This window comes from Sorex fumeus, unplaced genomic scaffold (assembly GCF_029834395.1).
Source record: "Sorex fumeus unplaced genomic scaffold, SorFum_2.1 ptg000075l, whole genome shotgun sequence".
Classification (NCBI taxonomy): Eukaryota; Metazoa; Chordata; class Mammalia; order Eulipotyphla; family Soricidae; genus Sorex; species Sorex fumeus.
Genome location: NW_026606132.1, coordinates 770,484 through 783,612, shown reverse-complemented (window position 1 = coordinate 783,612; position 13,129 = coordinate 770,484).

Below are 13,129 nucleotides of genomic sequence, written 5' to 3'. Positions count from 1 at the left end.
ATACGCGGTGGTGGGAAATGGTCACTGGTGGAAGAATGGGTACTCAAAATAAATAAATAAATTATAAAAATTTTAAAAAATAAATAAAATATCAGGGCTAGGACAAAGGAGATGTTACTGGTGCCTGCTTGACGCAATCGACGAACAACAGGATGATCGTGATCGTGATTGTGATCCCCCATTTTCTGATTTTTTTTAAGTTCTACCAGTGTGTTATATGTGTTGTATATTAACTCTTTGTCAGATAAGAGGTAGAAAAATATTCTATCAAAGTCTGTTGGCTGTGTGTTAATTCCGGTCATCATTTGTTTTGAATTACAAAAGCGTAGTTTGATATAGTTCAATTTCTTTTTCTTTGCTTTTGTTTACTTTTTCAATGGTATTCAATTATTGAGGATACCTCTATGCTTTTCTTATATATTATGTGATTCCATGCTGATATCGAGATCTTTAATCCATTTTTATTTAACTCTAGTGTATGGTATTAGAAAGTGGTATTGCATGTGACTGGCTGGTTTTCACAAACCAGTTATTGAAAACGTTTTTCTTGTTTCACATCATACTTTTTCCTGCCCTATTGATGATTAACTGAAAGTATCTGAGGATATGTTGACACTCCATCTGTCTGAGAGTCTGTCCTTATTCCAGTATCACACTATTTTGATTACTATGGCTTTATAGTTCATCGATTTGCTTGAGCGGGTCCAGTATAATAAATATAAGCTGGCTTTATAGTATAATTGTAAATTGGGAGAAAAGATGCTTCTTGTCTTATTTTCCTCTTGGATTGCTTTAGCATCAACATGCTGTTATACTTTGAGGACCACCTCATTAAGAAAACCCTAGATGTGAGTTTATTGAATCTTATTATAAGTTTTATTATAAGTTTTTTGTATTAGTGGCCATAAAAGAGTTCCCTTATAGAAATGCTTCTAATAGCCTTTAATATGCTTTATGTGTCTTCCAAGAGCTTCTTTATTTAAACCATCCTTAACCATCATATTTATTTTTTCTTATGGAACATTTTAAGGACTGTAATATTGGTGATCAGATATAGGCACTTTTGTGTTACACAGTTTATTTTCCAATTAATGTTTCTAGGCTTCAACTTAGTATTTTATAAGAAATTTATAGACTGAGAAATGTAGCTGACATAAATTGTTCTTGATGCAGGAAATGAATGAATGTCTACATTACTACAGTTGTAGGTAGAACAAGGGCATGAGTATTTTAGTCAGAGGAGAAGCATTTCATCTTCCTTCCTGAGGCTATCTAATCATATTATCCTTATTCACCCAATGACAGAAACTCACAGATCAATGAAATATTTGCCTGGGATTCCCAGTGATCCGAGTAACCAAAGAACTAAGCCACAGGTGTCCACTACTCTACTCCACCTCTCAATGATGAACTGTTCCACCATAGGTGTTATACATTGATAATAGGTGAATGTTTATAGGGAGTTCATTCTATATAGATTTGAAATCTTACTCCTGATACTTCATTCTTCCAATTTCTGTTGTTTATAAAATTATTTAAAATAGTCAAACATCCCTCATTGTACAATTGAAACAAAAGCACAAAAATTTGTAAATATACAACTGTACCTCATGGTGTTTAACTAACAAAATATTTTTAAAAAGTGTAAATGATGGAGAATGGGCACTGGTGGAGGGATGGGTACTGGATCATTGTATAACTGAAACCCAAGCACAAAAATTTGTAAATCTACAACTGTACCTCATGGTGTTTCACTAATAAAAATTAAAAAAATAGTCAATCATCTGCAGGATAAGAAATAACCTAATAGGGAAAAACAATATGATAAAGTAAGTTTATTTTTTAAAACTGTGAGCTTGGAAAAATACAATATGTTTTTGCTTTTGATTTCTACTTATTATCATAAAAGTCCATTTTCACTAACAGATTAGTTCATAATGGTCACCAGGCATTGGACTGGAGACAGTAGAAAGATGTCTAAAGAGGAAGTGGTAGTCTGGGGATAATATAGCAAAAGAGAAGACTAGCAGAGAGGTTTCTTTCTGAATAGGATCATCTCCAGTGTGTAGACGGTGTAGTGTAGTCTATCAATAAATCCTACTCCCTCTCAAAATATCAATATAATCATATTTTGAATGTTTCAAAATAATCTTACCTTTAGAATTTCAAAGTATCCTCCATTCAGTGGTAAGAAACTGATGGGCCATTGATACAAACTCTATGTGACATATGGGAGGTTGAAAACTTAGAGTTGTTTGGAAAAGGGCCTGTGGAGAGTTTTATAGTAGAGAATGATGCAGTACAAGGCATGCTGGAAAGCACAAATTTTTACTTAATGGAATCTAAAACATGTTAAATTTCATAGAAAAAAGATAGATGGAAATGTGTATATAATATCAAAAGTTACCTCTTGAGAGGTTAGATTATGAGTGAAATATTTTTTCTTTATATTTGTCTGGATACTTATCTATCCTTATACATAAGGGAAAGGGTTAAATGTTAAAGATATACAGGCATCAGACTCAAGTTTATGGTTCTGTCTTTGTCCCTTGTACAAGTTGCTTCACTCGCTGAGACTGTTTCTACAATCTTCCTCAAGACCCTAAAGTTTGATAAAGATATTAATGTAAAAGGGGAGAGGGGAAGAGAAGAGAACAGATTATAGGAGAGGGATAGAGAGAGGATGGGAAAGGAAGGGGAAAGGAGGAGAGAAAATTTAGTTGAAGACTGAGATGCTGCTGTACTTGGCTATCTTAGTAAGTAGAAATACTGTTTTATGCATAGATAGCAGCTTAAGAATGCTTTGTAAAAAGTCAATGACTATTATGCCAGTGAAAAGACATTTGTTAACACATTTGCCTGCTTGTCATACACACACGCATGTGTTCATGTACACACACACACACACACACACACACCTCTTTACCGAACTTCTTAAAAATCTAAATTTTCACTCGATATTATTTTCAATGTCACTGAAACATTGCGATAATAATTTCATTACTAACTCCAGTAATCTGTTCTCTGATTGTTACTAGCCAAAGTAGCCACCTTGTACTCTCCACTATATCTAATTTTATCCCACGGTAAACTATTTCATCACTAACTTATGTCATCTACATAACGCATGTCTCAAGGATCTGAAGCAGTCTGAATACTGATTTAAAAAGCAATCTTGTTCAACCAGACAGAATCTGGATATCCTTATCTTAAGCTGTGTTAATTACTTCATTAATAGCCATCCGTCACCTGAGTCCATAGTTTATTGTTAATTGCATGCTCCATATTTTTAAACTTTGTTTATTTATTATTTTGGGGGTCACACCCGGCGATGTTCAGGGGATACTCCTGGCTCTGCACTCAGGAATTATTCTTGGCAGTGCTCGGGGGACCATTTTGGATGTTGAATATCGAACCTGGGTTGGCCATGTGCAAGGCAAAAACCCTACCTGCTATACTATCTCTCCAGCCCCATATACTCTATGTCTTTGGGGGGTTTCATGGCAGCACTGAAAGGAGGCTAGGTAAGAAGGTATTTCTGGCTAACATAGAAGGCAAATGTCTTGTATTAGATTCACAGACAGTGGGTACCAGACAATATCAGTATTCAAACCAAAACCATACCCAGGATAGGATGTTACCCTACAAGTGTATAAATGAAAACATATAAAATGACTAAGTGTCTGACCATTGAGAATTTAGCATGATATATAGAAAAATCTCTTCATATTGGAATAATACAATATCATACCTTGTAATATGATTGCAGTTTGTACCTGGTAATCAGAGATCAGAAAGATTCCTCTCTGAAACTGGCATTGGACTCTTCCAAAATCATTTATCCTTTCCTTTATCCATGCACCCATTAATTCTATAAACACTTATTGAACATGTCTATGTACTATGTCTATGTACTATGAGCTATGCTTAGTGCTTGTGGATAATGCACAAGGAAGGAAAGGCATGGTCCAGGCCCTCAAGAAGTTATTCAGGGAACAATCCAGAAAAAGTTGGAAAGAAATTTCTAGGTTTAAATACCTAATAAAACAGAATTCATGCTGTGAGAATGAAAAACACTCTGCTACTATAAAATGTTTATTTGTTTTGGTTTTGTTTGCTTTGTTTTATTTCGCTTTGGGGTCACACCTACAATGCTCAGGCATTACTCCTGGCTCATTGTTCAAGGATCATTCCTGGCAGGGGCTATGAGGACAATATGTAGTACCATGAATCAAACCCATATCAGCCGTGTGCAGGGCAAGAGCCTCACCACCATATTATCTCTACAGTCCCCAATATTCTAAAATGAAGAGTCATTTCTTTTTGGAAGAACTAGAATGACTTCATAGTTCTTCACTTTGAAATGGGTAAATGGGAGGGATAGGGGATGCTGCCATAAAGCAGAACAGTCATATGACAGACACCGAGCTAAGGCATCAGATGGGGTAGATGAAAATACATTTATAATTCTATTTTGATGAAGCTAGGATTGGCCTTAGAATGGAAAATAGGCTAGTAAGATATGTTTGCAGGCCTACCTCCCAGTCTTCTCAGGGGCTAACCACATAGCTGCATGAGGTTGGGTTTGTAGAAGGTAGGAAAGGGCCAAGGTGACCAGAGAGATAGTAATGTACTTAAGGCACTTGCCTTGGATCTAACCAACCCTGGTTCAAATTCTGCCGCCACATATGGTCGCATGAGCATAAACAGGGGTCACTCACGAGTACAGTCAGATGTGTCACCTCGCCCCTTAAATAAGAAAAGCATGTATGATGCTCCTTAGGAGCCTTACGCCAAAGAATACATTGTAATGCCAATATGATCTCTAGTAGAGGAACAGTTGTCGTTAGGCTCCATAGCAGGGTGGTTAATAATGTCACAAAACTTTCAGAGAAAAGCCTTAGATCAATGAAATTCTTGTTTTGGCATCTTCATCAGTTCAGCCTCCATGCCTTTATTTCTGCTACCCTTCTGAACCTGTAGCTTCTCTCCCACAAATATTGCTGGCTAAGAAGTCTGATTTAATTTTCAAGTTATCCCCTCTCCCCCTTCTCTTTGCCTCACTGATCCTCAGTTTACCAAATTAAAAACAGATATTTGTTTCTGATCTCTCCTTTCTTATTCCTCCTTGGCTAACTCCTTTATACTTAATACTTTTCATGCTTAAATCTATAGCTCTCTTCTCATAATTGAAACATCAGTTTCAATTGGTCCATATCAGTAATTTTTGAAATCACACCTCTCATCTAAGTTTCATATCCATTTATTCAGCATTCCACTAGACACCTCTACCTTGATATGCCGTAGTTAACTCTAATTCAAAATAATCCATCATTCCATAAAAAATTATTTTCCCTTATAAACATACTTTTCTACATACTTATAGTCCCTTATAAACATGTAATCTACCATCACATGACACAACAGGCACTTGGAATTTTTCCTTGACTCATTCCACTTAATATCCCTCAAATATCCCAACTATCAGCAATTCTTTAAGTGTCTACTCTTTGTAGCATTATCCCAGGTTTTCTTCTCCAGTCCCACTTCTGATCTCTCAACTGAATTGAAAAAAAATGCACTTCTGATTTTTTTACCTTGAACCATGCATCACAATTTTTATACAAACCCTAAGTCACTAGTATTTTCAAGTATCACCTGGTCCAGGAAGCACATATTGATTCCTTACAACTGGTCCTTTTCATATGCTTACTTATTTTTAAAATAGGTTTCCAAATATCTTAAAGTGCTGTTATGTACCCTGTGTGTAAGAGAAAATGAGTACAAGAAGGTCAGTGCTAACAGTAGTATTCTCCAGATAAGCATATTAGTGGATAATTCTGATGTAGATATGTGCCCGGTGGGTAGGGTGGTCTTCAAGAGAAACAATAACTTTGGCAAAGCCAAAATAATATACCTCTGAATACTGTGAATTTTCCAATTTTTACATTTTCTGGGATTTCTCACCAAAGTTGTGACCCATTACTGCAGGGATTTGAGAAATAAAATGCATCATTAATCAAAATTACTCTTCCCTAAAATAAAATATTAGCTCTGTTGGGTAGTTAATTGTTTTATCAAAATGAATAGCTCATATTCTTTTACAAGGACTTCAAACACTGATCTAATAAGTGCAGGAATTATAGTTAATTTAGCTCAAAATTTAATTATAATAAGTTATACATCACAAAGCAAGGCACATAGGGGCAAAACTGGTGAAGGCATATCCAGCTGACCTTGAACCTAGATTTCCTGCCTCCTTATAAGTGGGAAATTGGAAATTCTTCCTATTTGTGAGATAGTAGGGTCATCCAAACAAAACCCACCCCTTCTTCCTCAGAGATTTTACTGGAAAGCCTGCCTTAATCAAATCTTACAATGAGAAAGCCCAGAAGCAGTTCTCCCTCTGGAATCTGCCTATCCAGATCTTGTTAAAGTGTTATGCAGTTGGATTTAAAGAACACTGCTACGAAGACCCAGGCCAGGACTCAGTAGTGAGGAATTACTTGAAACCTTACAGAATTTCAAGAATGCATCTAAATCCAGGTTCAGACACTCTTGAAGTTGACAGGGACTTAAAAGGTCAAAAATTCCTCCTGGGTATCCTGACCTGCGTCATCTCATTTTCTTGATTGCTCACAGAATTGGGCATAATCTTTCAGGTATTTTCTGAGTAAAACTGGACAATAAGAGTTTTTCATTTGCAATTTTCCACTTAAAACAGTGTGTTTTAAGAAGTATTACCTCTCTGAGAAGTTACTGGCATCTAAATTATTATCTCACAGGTTGTGCTAATTATTTTTATACATATGGGGGGTGGACTTGATTACATCACTTAATTAAAAGCTTCTAAATTCAATCTTTTATATTTAACCCATTACTCCGGCCTTTATATCTTTGGGGAATTTTCTTTCTCTCTTTGCCATCTGTAATATTGAAAATTAGTCCTTTTTTCTGCCTGTTTTCAAGTTATTTGTATTTTATTTCCACCACTTCAAGAGATACTAAGCTCTATATATTTATTTACTGCTCAAGGTATGAAGAGGGTTTCTTACTTGACTTTTTCTTTTCAGACTGTAGGTTGACTTCTCTCTCTTGATATTCTGGGCTTAAAGAAAATTTTTGTTTTAAGCTTTTCATGATGATAGACACATCAGATTTCCTCCTGCTCTGTTTTCATTATCGATTGCTATATAACAAGCCACTCACATTTTAGTGGCTGACAGAAATAGCTTTATTTTATTCATGATTTTATGGATGAGGCATTTTAGAAGTCCTTGTCTACTGGTTTGTCTGTGATTTATTTGTAATCTGCTAAAGAAATGTGAAAGAACACATAATTTTCAATATAGTTTCTTCACCTAATATCTGGTACCTCAAGGATTGGCACCTTAGCCTACCTTTGTTTTTCTCTCCATAATGTTTCATCTCTACAATATCTCCATATCACTTTATTGTTTTACAAAACTGGTTATCTCAGGGTAGTAATTTTTTTATGAATTTTGAGGTGTAAAAAATGGAAACAGTGAGAGCAGTTAAGAGACATTATAAGAGTAGCACTGTCCTCCTGTTTTTCATCGATTTGCTTGAGCGGGCCCAGTAAAGTCTCCATTGTGACACTTGTTGTTACTGTGTTTGGCATATTGAATACGTCACGGGTAGCTTGCCAGGCTTTGCGCGGACGAGATACTCTCGGTAGCTTGCCGGACTCTCTGAGAGGGGCGGAGGAATTGAACCCGGCTTGGTCAGGCCAGCCACGCACAAGGCAAACACCCTACCATTGTGCTATCACTCCAGCCCATTATAAGAGTATATTGAAATAATACTTTTATTATTATGAACGTAGAGTTATTAAATTTTGTTTATCAAAACAATCACATATCCATAAAAATACAAAAAGTAGGGATGTAGACTCTGTCTCTTGATGGGAGAATGGCATTACAGGACAGCATGTTGAATGAAAGATATTGTAGCTATCCTTTGAAAGCTATCTCTGGGAACATTCATTAATTATTGATTTCATACATACTCTTACACTTTTATTTTTTAATTTTTTTATTTTTTAATATAGTAGAACCAGATTTATTGGGCTATTTTTTTGTTGATTGACAAACAATTTGTACACTTAAATTACATGAATTAGTGAATGCAAAAATAATCACAAAATTCTTAAAGGCAAAAAAATCTCATTTGACAGTAAAACCCAGAAATTTCAAATGCAATAATGTCAAATGCAAGCAGTCATGTTAATTACAGAATTGCAGTCATCCAAATTCTGTTTTTTTTCATATGTACTCTTACACTTTTAAAAAGTAGAAAAACTAGGGGTAGTTCAAAATGATAAAATATGACAAACTAAGTCTACAATCTAGTCTAGAAACATACAGGAAGAAATATTCAAGTAATTGAGGTAGTTTAGTTTGAAGACAATATCATGTAGTCAATAAAACAAGAGTTTAAAATCTTAAACATTTGATTTGAAGCTCTGCTTCATCTCTTACCTACTTTATACTCATGAAAAAATAACTGTGCATTAATAAAGGTTTACTGAATGCTTTTCATATGTTGGGTGCTGTACTTGAAGTCTCTGAATACATAGAGAAAAACAAAGTTAAAACTTTCAAGAAAGCATAAGTACAGTAATAAACACTAATGTGAACAAATATTTGCAATAGAGTTAGGAAATTGCATAATAGAGGAACCATGTACTTCGATGATTCAAAACCCCTAGGTGACTCAGGAGATGCTTCCTGGAAATGGACTCTGGAACTAGGTCAGAATAGATAAATAAAGTCTAGCACACAGAAAATGAAAAGAATAACTTGGAAGTAGGACTTAGAGTCTAAGCAAAGATATAGAGGTATGAATGACTTAGCTTCTTCAAGAAACTGCAGTCATCATGTATTATTTGAATGGAGAATCTATGAAAACTTATGCTAATGAAATAAAGGCTCATGTTAGTCTCTGTATCTAATATGAAGAAATTTGAACTATGATTTATTAGACATAGAGAACTTAGAAACCGACATGATCATATTTGCATAATAGAATATCATTCTGCAACAGGAAAAGCAGAGAAACGATGGGAAACGTTTATAAGTCATGGAGAATGTTGCAGTAATATAGAAGAAAAAGCTCAGTGCTTAGTATTTGCAGTAGCTATGTTATACAGCCCAACTGGAGCAATAGCACAGCGGGTAGGGTGTTTGCCTTGCACGCAGCCAACATGGCCAACCCGAGTTCGATTCCTCTGCCCCTCTCGGAGAGCCCAGCAAGCTACCGAGTATCTCGCCCGCACGGCAGAGCCTGGCAAGCTACCCATGATGCATTCGATATGCCAAACACAGTAACAACAAAGTCTCCAATGGAGACGTTACTGGGCCCGCTCGAGCAAATCAATGAACAATGGGAGGACAGTGATAGTGATAGGATGTTATAGAGAGAAGCAGAAGAACCTGAGTCATATTAAGGAGGTAAACTGACAGAATCTGGTCATTAAAAATATGTTGTATTTGGAGAAAAGGGAGGTCCTCAATGAGATCCATATTTGTGTTTTGGTAACTAGCCATTTAGCGTCACTGTTTACTATAAAAAATATAGATGAAATACAAGTTTTCTTTTTCTTTTTCTTTTTTTGTTTTTTTTGGGGGGGGGACACCCAGCTGTACTCAGGGGTTATTCCTAACTCTCCACTCAGGAAATATTTCTGTCGGTGCTTGGGGGACAGTATGGTATGCCAGGGATCAAACCTGGGTGGGTCGCATGCATGGCAAGTGCCCTATCCTCTGTACTATCACTTTGGCCCCTCTTTTTAATTTTTTTATTTAAAGAACCGTGATTTACAAGAATATTTGATAGTTGAGCATTAGGTATACAATATTCCAACACCAATCACCCACCAGTGTCAACTTTCCTCCACCAGTGTTCCCATGTGTAACACTGTGTTCCCATGAGGAACCAGTGTTCCCATCCCCTACACCCACCTGCCACCTTAACAGGCACATTTTAAAGTTCGGTGGTTGTGGTTTAGATCTCATGTTCTCAGTGTGTTGTTGAGCCTGTGCTTTGAATATATAATTACAAGACTCTCCACATCACTGGTATACCCAAGTTTCCTGACTCATGTTCCCCCACTATTTTCCATTTTCATCTTCTTGCTTGCTTTCTTCTTTCTCTGTCCTTCTCCCTTATTCTCAGGTGCCAAGGGTGACCTAGGCATTCCCTCATTTATTGCATACCTCCTCCAGTTAGTCTATGTCCCACAGATTAGAGTGGCTTACTTCACTCAACATGATATGATCCTAGTTCCAAGTAGATTGCAGCAAATTGCATGATTTTATCGTCCCTTTCAGCATATAGTATTACATTGTGTATATATAACACATTTTCATAATCAATTCACCTGTCTTAGAACACCTAGGGTTTATTTCATATCTTAGGTAATGTACTAAACACTGCTATGAACAATGGTGCGCATGTCATTTTGAATGAATTTTTGTTGTCTTGGGGATAGATGCCCAAAACTGGAATATCTGGGTTCTATGACAGCTCAGTTTTCAGTTTTCTGAGAATTCTCCATGGTGTTTTCCATATAAGTTGAACCAGACAATGTTCCCACTAGAGGTGGATGAGAATTTCTATTTCATGACAGCATTGCCAACACAGATTGTTCCCATTGTTTTTGGTATGTGCCATTCCAACTGGTGTGAGACAATATCTCATTGTTGCCTTGATTTGAATTTCCCTAATGATAAGTGATGCAGACACTTTTTTCAAGTGCCTACTGATCGTCTGCCTGTCTTCCTCTAAGTGTCTATTCGTTGCCTCTTCACATTTTTGACAAGCTTTTTTTTAATTATTTCGGTTAATTTTCTGGATATTTTATATCCCCCAAATATCAACCCTTTAATGTGTTGAGTATGAATATTTTTCCCATTCAGTTACCTGGATTTTAGTTTTAGCCCATGTATCTTTCACCATGAAGAAACTTTTTAATTTTATATAGTCCTATTTGTTTACTTTTTATTCTGTTGTCTTTGCCAGAATATTAAGACGTTATTGAGTCCAAATCTTTAAGAATTCTGCCTATAGTTTCCTCTATATTTATATACTTCAGTCTCATCTCAAGGTCTTTTGCCCACTTTGAATTAACTTTCGCGTAAGGTGGACCTAACTTTAAATTTGTAGATGGACCTAACTTTAAATTTGTACATGTGGATATCCAGTTTTCCCAGCACTATTTATTTAAGAGGCTGTCTATATTCCATTTCATACTCTCATATATTTATGTAAGATATGTCCTTAGATATTAAAATCTGACCTGCTCGTCAGTGAGTCTATCCTTAGTCCAGTAATCTGCAGCTTGATCACTGTAGCTCTATAGTATAGTGTAATACTAAATAATGAGATATCTCATCATTTCTTGTTTTTCAGTATGGCTTTGGTTATTCAGGGTCTTTTATGATTCCATACAAACTTTATTACCATCTATTTTAAGTCCTCAAAAAATATCATTTGAATTTAAATGGGGCTTGTGTGGTATCTATACAGTAGTTTAGGTTGAATAGTCATTTTGACAGTATTTATTCTTTAAATCCATGAGCATGGATTTTTTTCTGTTTCCTAAGGTCTTTTTCTATATATTTCTTAAATGATTTAAAGTTTTCATGGTATATATCTCCCACATCATTTATTTATTCACAAATACTTGACTTATTGGTCACTATTTTAAATGGCACAGACTCCTTGATTGCTTTCTCCTCTGATTCATTCTTTGTATATAAGAATGCGACCGATTTTTGAGTATTGACTTTGAAGTTGGCCACTTGGCTGTATTGGTTTATTGTTTCTAGGTTTATTGCTTAATTGTTTCTAGGAGCTTTTTTTGTGGATCCTTAGATTATTCTAAAAGATTTAGATGAAAAATATGAGAAAATGTATTAACCATCTAAGCTTCTGATAATGACAGATCAGTACAATGATAGCATTTTATGTTGTGTTAACACTGTAAATGTATAGTACTACTTACTATTACTAATGGGCCGGAACAATAGCACAGCAGGTAATGCATTTGCCTTGCATATGGCCCACCCGGCTGACCTGAGTTAGATTCCTCCATCCCACTCGGAGAGCCCAGCAAGCTACCGAGAGTATCTCACCCACACGGCAAAGTCTGGCAAGCTACCCATGACGTATCCAATATACCAAACACAGTAACGACAAGTGTCACAATGGAGACGTTACTGGGCCTGCTCAAGCAAATCGATGAACAACAAGAGGACAGTGCTACAGTGCTACTATCACACTATCTGCAAATACTAATAATTTGACTTATCCAATTTAGATAACTTTGATTTGACTCTCTTGTCTAGTTGCTATAGCCAGGACTACCAATACTATATTGAATAAAAGTGGAGATAGTGGACATCCTTGCCTTGTACCTGAAGTTAGTGCGAATACTTTTAGTTTAACACAAAAAAGAATGATAGAAAATCCTAAATACTCTAAAACAAAACTCCTAAAAACAATCAATTCGAATAGTAAAGTGGCAGGCTACAAAATAAATACACAAAAGTCCATGGGTTTGCCATATATAAATAATGAAATAGAAAGAGATTAAAAAACAATCCCATTTACAGCTGTGCCTCAGAAAATCAAGGTGAAATATCTATATACAAAGAAAGCTACAAAACACTACTTCAACAAATAAAAGAGTACATAAGGAAATGGAAACATATTCTCTGTGCATAGATTGGGAGGATTAATATTATGAAATTGTAATACTCCCCAAAGCATTTTACAGATTCAATGCAGTTCCTAAAAGGATACTAATGTTATTTTTTAAAAAAGAAATAGATCAAACACTCCTAAAATTTGTATGGAACAATAAACACCCCTGAATAGCCAAAGCAGTTCTTGAGAAAATAAGATAGGAGGCATTACTTTTCCCAACTTCAAATTGTACTACAAAACTGTAGTAATTAAAACACCATTGTGTCAGAATAAAGACAGACCATCAGACCAATGAAATAGGCTTGAATATCCTGAGATAAAACCTTAGGGATATGATCAGTTAATCTTCTATAAAGGAGAAAAAATACGAAGTGGAGCAAGGAAGGCCACTTCAACA